The sequence below is a fragment of the Lycium barbarum genome, chromosome 7, assembly GCF_019175385.1.
Source record: "Lycium barbarum isolate Lr01 chromosome 7, ASM1917538v2, whole genome shotgun sequence".
In the NCBI taxonomy this organism is placed as follows: domain Eukaryota; kingdom Viridiplantae; phylum Streptophyta; class Magnoliopsida; order Solanales; family Solanaceae; genus Lycium; species Lycium barbarum.
Window position 1 is genome coordinate 34,766,060 of NC_083343.1, and position 12,581 is coordinate 34,778,640.

The following is a 12,581-nucleotide window of genomic DNA, read 5'->3' on the forward strand; positions in this document are numbered from 1 at the left end:
GAAAAATTTTCTGAGGTGTAACAGACTAGACCTTACCCCTAATATACAACCACTGATTGCAAGCAATCCTAGCAAAAAAGAGAGTGTTAATTACAAGATATTCACAATCTCTGAGACTAAATTGACCTATACATCTAGCTAACAAAAAAGTTGGCTTGTCACATCTTAGTCTTGTTACGGTACGCATTTTGCGAGCAAGGTTAACACTCGGAAAGCTACTACGAACATGTTGGTGCTCTTTCGGACTTTGTTTTAAAAGAGTCGCCAAATTAGGAAAACCAGTTTTGAAGGGTTTATTCAAATACAGAGTAAAAACTTTCGTAATCCAAAGTTCTAGGTAACGGTTCTGGTTATCCCCTAGGGAAGGTGTTAGGTACCCTAGTATTAAGGATCTGTAATATACAGTTGACCTTCGAATTTCAATGTATGAGTATTTGCATGAACTGTTTATTTAGTGTTTATTCCTGCATTTATAAAATATGTCATTTGCATATCATTTTTTTGGAACAAATTGAATATATATCCCCTTTATATATAGGGTATTTAGATTTGGATTTATACTATCCGGATGCAAGTAATTTCCTTTTATGCATAAGGATAATATATCAAAAATCGTTTTAATTTATAAGTTTCATTTAGTTCACACTTGGTCTCATACTTGGCTCGGGTCAGTCCGTTTAATACGTTTAGAACGCTTTATAAAAACATTGTATTTACGAATGTTTTGTTATCTACAAATGCTGGTAATTGTAAAATAGTGTCATTTATTATCTGATTCATGGATGAAAATATGGGGTTTATTTAAATTTTAAGAGCAATGCAATTTTTAACAAAAGGGATTTCCTTTTTTTCTGGACTCAGCCCAATTTCTGCTTATTGTTTTGAAGTCCAATTGAGCTTGGCCCATTTCCATCTCAACTATTTGAAAGCACGGTCAGTGATTTTTCGGCCCAAAACTCATAAATCTTTTCTTTGTTATTTGGGGCTTGGCCCAAGACATTTATTGTCATTTTTGGGATTCAATGCTTAGTTTAAAATTTTATAAAGAGTCACTTTTGTCTACAAAAGTCTGATCTTTAAAATTGTTAAAGTGTTAAAAATCTGGGAATTCTATTTTATCCGTCCGTTTTTTACTCACGTGAAGAAACAGCCTTGTCACGACCCGATTCGGGTCGTGCGGGCACCTACCTTTCCCACCTCGGTAGGCGAACCCTCTTATTGATTTCACATCAATTAAGTAAAGGCGATTCATTTAAATCAATAGACACTTAGAAATTCAGCGGAAACTTCATAATATATTCAATAAACTCAAGATTTAATATTAACAAATACAGACTCGATCCAACTTCCCATGACCTGGTCTAGACTAGTACAAGAGTGACTAATGATTTCAGAATTACCACTACATTCTAAGACTCAACCTCCGTCTCGAAATGAAATGGGAGGAGGCCTTCTAGAGAGGCACCACGTATATCCACATATGCTTCGATCAATCACTTGAAACAATCTACACCCCAAAAAGGGTGTAGCAAGTGCAATATCAGTACAGACCACGTCTACTGAGTAAGTATCATAGGCCGACAATGGTTAGTAACACATATCAGTAAAAGAATTCACAGATAAACATGATAACAACTCGATCAAGTCATACGACTATCTACCACACACTGTATATCAATACCCTTAAGCGTTAATTTCACTCTAATAATTCACCAGTCAAACTCACAACGATATCGAAACTCACATATCATTAAATCGATCGTCTTAGTTTAGTAGTCAATTCATCATTAAGACACCCATTATCCTACATAACATAGAGACCAAACATATAACTAATCTTATGAACGGTCTATAGGACACCTCAACAAGTTCAATCAATAAATCCAGATCCAAGTACACGCCATTGCCTAAGTAAAGCATCTAATCCCAATGTGCCAAGTTCGAATAAATCAATAGTAATCCAATCATCACAAGTAAACACCAAATCATCTCAAACAAGCCATAATGCAATGTAATGCAAGATGTATCAATGCAATGCAAGGTGTATGGATGCCATGTCATGCATGCAAATGAGGTGTACACATGTACTCCAGACGAAAATATCGACGTCTCGGTAACACAACCCAGTGTGACTCACGAAGTCATAGTGCCACCCGTCCCGAATCTTTGCCAAACAGACAGACGGGACCCTGGCTAATTGCTCACAGGGGGAGTCTCACCGGCACCACTCTGGGGGACCTACAGAGTCTATGCACTAACAAACTATTCCAGGATAACATCGGAATCAACCATGCAACAACGATGCCCGAATATAACTATCGGACATCGGCCTCCTCACAATCACTCAAAAGAGTTTATCAAAATATCAGTTTCACTCAATCAACGATACTGAATCATCACCGAGTATCGGCCATGCATCATGAATATAAGGGAATGTATGCAATGCACATATCAACGATTTCGAAATTGAAACTCGGACATCGGCCTTCTCACAATCACTCAGTAAAAGGGTTTATCAAGTATCAGTTTCATATAAACAACGATTTCGGAATGGATCTTCGGACATCGGCCTTTTCACATCACTTAAGTAAAAGAGTTTATCAAATATCAGTTTCGCTCAATCAACAATACCGGATCATCACCGACTATCGGCCATGTATCATGAATATTAGAGAATGCGTGCAATGCATATGTCAATCACCAATAGTCGAGTTCAATATCACAAATACCACAACGGGTATGCTAACAACATATCACATCACAATACCAACAGTGGGTATGCCAACATATATCAATAACTCAAGTACCAATAATGGGTACACCAACAATATATCCAAGTACAAATACTAACAACGGGTATATCAATCCTATCCGAATAAGGACAACAAGTAGAATTCAATATCTACCAATTACACATGGCATCAAGCTAACATAATTGAACAATCAAACACATATAACGGAATGGCTAGTCCCACACACAAAGGTCAATTTACATTATTACCACTTTCTTAAATCAGCCTATTAGCTTAGAACAAGTAATCTCACCTTACACTCATAATCACTCGTCACAACTCCTTTTAGAACTCAATCACAATCGTTGGTGTATTTTAGCCTCCCATCTATCAACTAGGTTCACTAGTAATGGCATAACACAAAAATCACATATTACGGGAATTTCTCATCATTAGACACAACATAGGTTTCACTCGCTACTTCCAAGTCACATATATCCACCGATATTAACGAAAAACCACATCAAATAACCTAAGGAATCTATAGGCCACAAGCCCGAACACACAAATCACACAATAATACCATCCTAAGATTCCATCCCAAATCTCCAATTCCTATACATACATTCTCCATTCCTTCTAATACACGAGTATATGAAATTAATCAGAGTCTACTGTCATGACCCAACTAGAGGGCCATGACGGGCACCCGGAGCTAACACGCCGAGAACCTCTAAACATACATCTTATAATCATTTCTGGGTGGACCATAAAGATAGCTCATGGATATCATAATCTGTAAAGACATATATCGCAATATAACAACATATCTCTGCATAATCTTCAACAATTATGCACATCATTACCCGTCGTCAAGGCTACTAAAATGTTACACAACGATATGAACCGGTAAGGTTACGAAACGTGTAACTGTACATACATGTCTACGAGCCTCTACATAGGATACAAGTGGCCGTGGAGACCAATACCAATAAACTGCAGCTCTGAAATAAGTGGAGCGCTCCTGGGATTCTGCTGCTGAAGCACCTATGGATCAGAACCATCTACCTGTCTACTTGCGGGATGAGCACAACATCCATAAGAAAGGACGTCAGTACGAACAGTGAACTGAGTATGTAAGGCACGAATAATAATCCAAAATTATATTCAATTTAATCTCAAAAACTTTATGGGACGTCTCCGATACTCCATTAATACGGTGAAGTACGTGGCATGCTCATGATCTGAAAGTGAGAGGTGTAACATCCTTCCCCCCTTAGAAACATTCGTCCTCGAATGTTGTAGCTTGTGAGCTTACGACACTTTTATTAGTTTCTTGAAATGGTTGTCTTCTTTTAGTTCCTGATCCCATATTCTTATACTATGGGCTCATTAGTCTTCTTTCATATTCTCCCAATTCTTTGTCGAACTCATTCATTAGTTCCATATCTTCACGTTCTTATGTATGTACTCAGTGGTCAACTGATATCTAGTTACTGTCCTGGGACCCGTTGCCATTAAGATGGTCTTAACTCAGGATTGCTACGGCTCCCTGCCAGTCTATGAGCACTCTTAATTGTTGTACTCTTTTGCCTTGCTCTTTATTTCTCTATTAGTAAACAAATTCTCTTGTTCAGATATGATACCCTTCCTTGCTTGCTTCTTTGGTGTTATTTTAGATTATCCCTTTTTGTACTCGTCGACCTTATATACATATCATCTCCTTTTTAATTCCTTGGTCGAACTGTTTAATTCCTTACAATATCATCCTATTCATACCTGAACTTTTCCTATAATTTCCTCTCCCCAGTTTTAGCATCATTGCAATATAAACTCATAAGCATGGAACTAAGATAAAATCCTACTTAATCATAACTTCCTTTTGATACGAGTATGCTTTCTTCTTAAGTCCTTGATTCTCTTGTACCGGGGATCATTTGAGACTTAAATTAGTCGATGTTCTTCTTTGACTCCCTATCATTGTCCTTACACCATTTTTGTCGGCCATTGCATCATGATGATTGTCTATATGGTTCTATAACATATACTCTCACATTTGATATGACCGGCGACTTGTGACTCCACAACTTGTGAGGTACTTTCTAATCTCAGGTAGCACTGCTGTCTTACTATCCATAGGCACACTATCTCCCTTTCCTTTGGAGATCATTGAACTCCCTATAATTATTTCTCTTGTTAAAACTTTCATCTCTTCTAGTGCTAAGATTTCCCTTTCTTGAGCTTCAGAATATTGTAGCTCATCTTAGAGTTGAATTTGTTCTTCCCTCCTTTTAAATGATGTTTTCATATACCGTAACCTTTGAGTGTTAACCATCTTTAATAGTCATCTGGCCGGCCTTAGCGATCCTTCAACTCCTCTATTCTATATAATGCCAGAGTTCTTTTCATCACATGGTTTAACTTGTTTTCCTTTTTGCTAGTTGATTTATTGTATCAAATCAAAATGCTTATACATATCGGATACAATCCAAACACCTTCTTTATTGTCTTTTCACTTCTACCTCTCATGACTTGTAGTCCCCTAGGTTAATGAATTAATGGGGACATCAGAATTCATTAGGCCCCTTATGGAGTGTCCGACTATACCACACTCTTTTAGCCCTAGTCTTTCTCCACGACTATCTTCTTAATATCCTTGAAATTCTTCTTGCTCTAGGTTCCCAATTTCTATTTATGTCTATCCTATACCATTGAAAGTTGATATTCAACACCATCCATTCCCACGACTCGTCCTTTCATTATCTTAGCTCATTTGTCCCGTAATTCTCCTTAACTACTCGTTTGCATCGCAGCTATGCATCATAGTCCTTTTAGTGTTCTGTCAGCTGTTGTTCTTATCATGAAATCTTCACAAAGTACACCCTTTCCTTTCTTCTTTCATCGAGTCTTCATCTTCCTTTATGATACTACAACTTGTGCACACATATATGGATATATATCTAAAAAAAAATCGGTTTTCTTCATGATCGCATCTTTGCATCTTTCACATAACTATTGTCTTATAATTTGAATTTGTTTTCCCTTGGGCAAGCCTACTGATTCACTAACCTTCTCCTTGTTGCCAGCGGCCACATAATTCCCTTTAACCATTTCATTGACACCTTCTCCTCCCTTTAATCCTCATAGTTTCTTTTACTTGTAAATGCCTGTTTTCATTAGTCATCCTTTACCCTTAGGTTAGGAAACTTTGTAGTGTTTCATTGCGAGTGCGAATCCCTTTTAACACTGAAAATCTCTGCTTAGGGTACTGTCTTCCCTTAAATAGGCGTACCAATCACAGGTTCACATCTATCCTCCTGGTCAAGTCTCAGGAGTTTAAAATTTTCTCGTCGCTCTCATAAGACCTGTTTGTTTCTTCTCAATGATGCACCTTTGTTCATTATTTACAACCTTCTTGGTTCTGGTTATGAAAATGTATAGATTGGTTCCGCGGTCCTCACGTTCATCCTTTGTCACGTACAACATTACTCTACCTCCCGTTGATCTATTTAAATTTGATCCTATCGTATGCTTTTCCTCCTTTCGTCCTAACCTTTTCTTCAAATATATATTACCTGAACCTCAATAGGTATACATTTTCCTTGTCCAAGTTTCTCTCCCCTTCATTTCATGATATCATAACCTTCTTTTCCCAATACTCGTGCTTACATATTTGGTTTCGCTATCGCTATACGACTTTAATTTTCGAGAAAACCCAATCTTGATTTGTTACACCTTGAAAAATTTCCCCGCGAACGTACAGTGGATAGGCTAACAAAGGGCATAGCGTATACGATGTTTTAATAAGAAGGGAACGACGTTTGATGACCCTAAGTAAGATTCAAAAGGCAACTGCAATAAGAGATAGGTTATGCTCCATAATGACTAATTATAGGTTTTGAAAATGTGGAAAGTTGTAGATTTGTACTTTGGCCAGTTGAACGTAAAATGAAATATGGACCGTAAAGTGGTATACGGCCCGTAAACTGCCATGTCGTATTTCAACTTCCAAAACTTCAACTATATGTCAAATGCTTGAATGGTTAAAGACGAATTGAAATACGGACCGTAAACTGAAATACGGCCCGTAAACTGTGTTCGTAAATCACCATGTCTCAGCCTGACTATCTCGTTCTGTTATGCTTAAATACGCCCACAGAATACGGACTGTAAACTGGAATACGGACCGTAAACTGGGTTTACGACCACTGTGCACTTTCGACGACTGTTCATTTCAGATCAGATTTTGGGTTATTAAAAAGGGGACCAAGTTTATTAATTCATTTCCACATTTCACCCCCTTCTCTCTAAAACATTTCTCTATATTTATTCCACAAGAATTCAAGGATTATTAGTGATCAACAACATAAACCAAGTGAATCAAGTGTAGGAAAACCCATTGGAGATCATTCAAGTCAAGAAATCTCATTGGAGATGAACTAAGGTTTTTGCTCAAGTGGAGTATTATAAGCCAAGGCTTGTTCCTACGATATCTAAGGTAAGATTCATGGTATTTCTATGTTGTTTAAGGTATTTGAGAGTTGAAATACTTGGATTGTAGAAGGGTATAGAAAAATGGGTCATGAATGTGGAATAGTGTCATTTTGGGAAATAGTTTGAATTGAGTTGTGATTCTTGATATATTGTGATGTAAATATGTTATAAATGATGTTGAGAACATGAGATGAGCAATGTACGTGAGTGAACATAGTCGTGTGATATGACCATGGATATGGATGATTGAAGGTAAATTAAGAAATATGGATAATGTGGATGAATAATGACTATCGTTATAGTATTGTGAATGTATTATTGACGTTTGGGAGTTGATATACTCTATAGAGGAATGGCGTATAAATAAAGGAGATGCTGTGCGATTTCTCTAGTTTTAGTCATATATGCTAGCTATCGATTCTAATGATAGTATGACTTTAATGAAGGTAGAAACGCTAGCATTGGAGGAGAACGCGCAAGTGTAGAATAGTTGAACGGAAAAGGTATGTAAGGCTAACCCTTCTTTCATATGGCATGTTTCTTTGGCCAACATCTAAATCTTCTATGAGACTATGATATCCTTCAAATGATTTTATCTTCCGAGCTAGTAGGCTCACGATTCTTGATACGCTATGATTGTACTAAAATTCATCATATGACGAGTATGCCTATAAAGATAGATGTGATGAATGACGATAATAGCGATAATGATAATGATGATAATAGTAAAGACGCTTATGAGCAAATATGTATGTGTGCGTATGTATGGCCATTATGAAACCCCAAACTTATATGGCCGGGTAGAATATACAAATGAATATATATATATATATATATATATATATATATATATATATACGTATATGACGATGCGCGCGCACCACTGCAGTTGGGTACGGACAACACTGAGCCTTGGTAAGGCCAGGTATGTATAACACTGAGCCTTGGTTGGCCGGGTATGTATGATCACCGATCTTAGCTATGGTCGGGTACTTGAAACACCGAACCTTCGAGGTCGGGTATGTTATGTAAACGATGTCTGTATGATATGATTATGTATATGATATGGATATGAGTATGAATACGAATATGATACGAATATGAATAAGAATAGGTATCTGAGCACGATTATGGATACGAAATGTAAAGGAGTACGAATATGAGTACAGATATGGATACAGATGTATGTACACAATTAGGTGCTAGAAATGGAAAGTCCCCATGAAAGGTAAGTAAGTGCCTGTGACGATGATGTTACTATATCCCATCTTATGCTATTTCTTATGTTGCTTATTATGCTTCTATATTGATACTGATCGTGCTTTACATACTCAGTACATTCTTCGTGCTGACGTCCTTTTGTTTGTGGACACTGCGTCATGCCCGCAGGTGCACAGGAAGACAGGCTTGATCCATAGTCACTTTCTCAGAGAGTACATAGCAGAGCTCCATTTCATTCGGAGCCATAGCTTTTGGGTACTTATTCTTTTGTGTACATAGTTATGGGCATAGCGGGGTCCTGTCCCGCTCATGTGATATGTATATCATTTTGATAGCCTTGGCGGCTCATGTACATTGGTGTGGCATAGATGCCAATGATAATGTAAAGGCATTGTTGTCCAATGGGAATATGATGAATGAATAGAATTATGTGTTTAATTATTTGGCTCACCTAGATGTAAGCATAAGAGTAAGCCAAGGGGGTGCTCGGGTGGGCCAGCACCGGGCGCTCGTTGAGGCCCCCTAGACGGGTCGTGAAAAAAGTGGTATCAGAGCAGTTCAGTCCTAGGGTGTGTCTACGAGCCGTGTCTAGTAGAGTCTTGGTTATGGGTGTGTTGCGCGCTACACTTATAAACAAGAAGCTGCAGACATTTTAGGAATAAATGACCTTCTTTCTTCATAAGAATCGTACGATAGAGCTATGATATATGAAATTCTTGTCCCTTAATCGTGTGTTGTGTATTTCAGAAATGCCTATAAAGAGAAAGGCTACAGCAGCCCAAAAGGGCAAGACGGTTGTAAAAAAGCGGGCCGAAAGAGCACTGCCACCGGTAGTAGAGGAAAGTGAGTCCCAGATTGCGGCTCAATCTCAGTCCTCCCACTCAGTACCTATATTATAAGAGCGCGAGGGAGCCTCAGGCCCAGCTCCAGCACCTCCAGCTCCTCCCCCGGATGCTTCGGGCCAAGATGTGAAAGAGGCCATACATTTTCTTACTCAGTTGGTTGCTGCTCAGACTCAGCGGCACGGTACAGGGCAAGGTGATAGGGTTGTTAGTGCAAGGGCCCGTGACTTCATTACTTTGAACCCTCCGGAATTCTTTGGATCAAAGCCGGAGGAGGACCCTCAGGATTTTATTGATGGTATGTTAAGGACGCTTCGATTGATACATGCTTCGGACACCGAATCGGTGGAGTTAGCGTCGTATAGATTGAGAGATGTCTCAGTCCATTGGTACACAGTTTGGATGGCTTCACGGGGAGCCAATGCACCTCCCCTGGTATGTTAAGAGTTTGTTGATGCTTTTCTCCGACATTACATGCCTCCAGAAGTTCGGCGAGCTAGAGCCGATAAGTTCTTAAATTTGAGGCAAGGTAGCATAAGCACTCTGGAGTATAGTCTCCGCTTCAATTATTTTTCTAGGTATGCTTCGGCCATGGTAGCGGATATGGGCGACCGGGTGCACCGATTTGTGAAAGGCCTAGGGCCGCATTTGATGGATAGGTGCTTGACTGCGTCCCTTCATGACAACATGGATATTGCATGCATCCAGGCTCATGCTTAGAACTTAGAAGAAAGTCTGCAATAGCAAAGAAGTGAACGCGAGCATGATAGGGGACATAGCAAGAGGGCCAGATCTAGTTCCGATGAGCGAGTTTCGAGGTGGGCACAGGCAGCAGTTTTCCAGGCATTCAGGCTATTCTATGACTAGTGCGCCTCCACGGTTTTCAGGCTAGAGATTCGATAGATCTATTCGTTCCGGGCCGAGTCAGAGTTATTCGGGGTCTCAGTTCAGAGGTGATTCGGGTCAGGTAAGGCCACCCATACCACGATGTTCCTAGTATGAGAAGTTGCATTGGGGTCAATGCCGATTGGGTTCAGAGGGTTTCTATTCATGTGGCCGATCAGGCCATATTATGCATTATTGCCCTTTGATTCATAGTAGAGGTAGGACCCAGCCTTCAGGGTCAGTAGCCGGATCTTCATCTTCTATGCGCCCTATGGGGCCAGGTTCACATGTGCCAGTCGGCCATGGTAGAGGCAGAGGGAGAGTTCCAGTTCTAGCAGTCCTCAGCATCGTGTTTATGCTCTGGCTAGACGCCAAGATCTTGAGTCTTCCCCTGACGTGGTCACAGGTATATTATCGGTATTTTCTCATAATGTATATGCTTTGATTGATCCGGGCTCCACATTTTCATATGTTACTCCATATGTTGCGGGTCGATTTAGAGTCGAACCGGAGTCGATCAAGCCTTTTGAGGTATCTACACCCGTGGGTGAATCAGTAATAGCTAGCCGAGTATATAGAAATTATGTAATTGTGATTTGTGATCGTCGTACCATGATCGACTTGCACGAGTTAAAAATGGTGGATTTTGATGTTATTTTGGGCATGGATTGGTTGGCTTCTTGTTATGCCAATGTTGATTGCAGAATGAAAATGGTTCGTTTCTAATTTCCGGGAGAACCAGTTCTAGAATGGAAAGGGAATACGGCGTCACCAAAAGGTAGGTTTATTTCCTATCTAAAAGCAAGGAAAATGATCACAAAAGGGTGTATCTATCACCTAGTTCGGGTTCAAGATGTAGAAGCTGATTCGCCGACTCTTCAGTCAGTTCCTGTAGTAAATGAATTTCCAGATGTGTTCCCGGAAGAGCTTCTAGGCCTCCCTCCCGAGCGGGATATTGATTTTTCCATTGATGTGTTGCCAGGCACTAAGCCTATATCTATTCCTCCTTATAGAATGACTCCCGCAGAATTGAAAGAGTTGAAGGAGCAATTGAAGAACTTGCTTAAAAAAGGCTTTATTAGGCCTAGTTCATCCCTGTGGGGAGCACCCGTATTGTTTGTCCGAAAGAAAGATGGCTCCTTGAGAATGTGCATTGATTATCGGCAATTGAATAGGGTGACAATTAAGAATAAATATCCTCTCCCGAGGATTGATGACTTATTTGATCAATTGCAAGGTGCCAAATGGTTTTCGAAGATAGATTTGAGATCCAGATATCACCAAGTGAGAGTTAGGGAGAAAGATATCCCTAAGGTAGCCTTTAGAACAATATATGGTCATTTTGAGTTCTGGGTAATGTCATTTGGGCTAACTAATGCACCGGCAGTGTTTATGGATTTGATGAACAATGTGTTCAGGCCCTTTCTGGATTCATTCGTGATTGTATTCATCGACGACATTTTGGTGTATTCTAGATCCGAGGCAGAACATGCGGATCATTTGCGTACTATTCTTGGAGTTCTTCGAACTCGAGAGTTGTTTGCAAAGTTTTCCAAATGCGAGTTTTGGTTGAATTCAGTGGCATTTCTGGGGCATATTGTTGCAGCCGATGGTATTCGGGTAGATGATCAAAAGATTGAGGCCGTGAAGACTTGGCCAAGGCCCACAACTCCTACGGAGGTTCGTAGCTTTCTGGGATAAGCAAGTTATTACAGGAGATTCGTTGAGAGCTTTTCTTCTATTTCTGCACCATTCACAAAGTTGACCAGAAATCAGCAAAGTTTCAATGGACAGATGTTTGTGAACGTAGCTTCCAAGAGTTAAAAGGTAGATTGACTTCTGCCCCAGTCTTGACACTTCCAAAGAGATTGGAAGGATATGTTGTTTATTGCGATGCTTCAGGTGTTGGGCTAGGCTGTGTATTGATGCAACACGGTAAAGTGATTGCGTATGCTTCAAGGCAATTGCGGAAACATGAGCAGAATTACCCAACCCATGATCTAGAATTAGCCGCAGTAGTTCATGCATTAAAGATATGGAGACATTATTTATATGGTGTCCATGTGGATATTTATACAGATCATAAGAGTCTTCAGTATATCTTCAAACAGAAAGAGTTGAATTTGCGGCAGCGACGGTGGTTGGAATTGCTAAAAGATTCAACAACAACAACAACAACATACCCAGTGAAATCCCACAATGTGAGGTCTGGGGAGGGTAAAGTGTACGCAGACCATACCCCTATCTCGGAAGACAGGGAGGCTGTTTCCGAAAGACCCTCGGCTCAAGAGAAATCACAACGAGAAAGGTTAGATAAGCACAAGCAGTTCAAAGCAGAATGCAAATGAAACTAAAGAAAGCGAATAAGTCAGAATAAAGCAGTCTGAAAAAAGGGAACAGTAGCTAC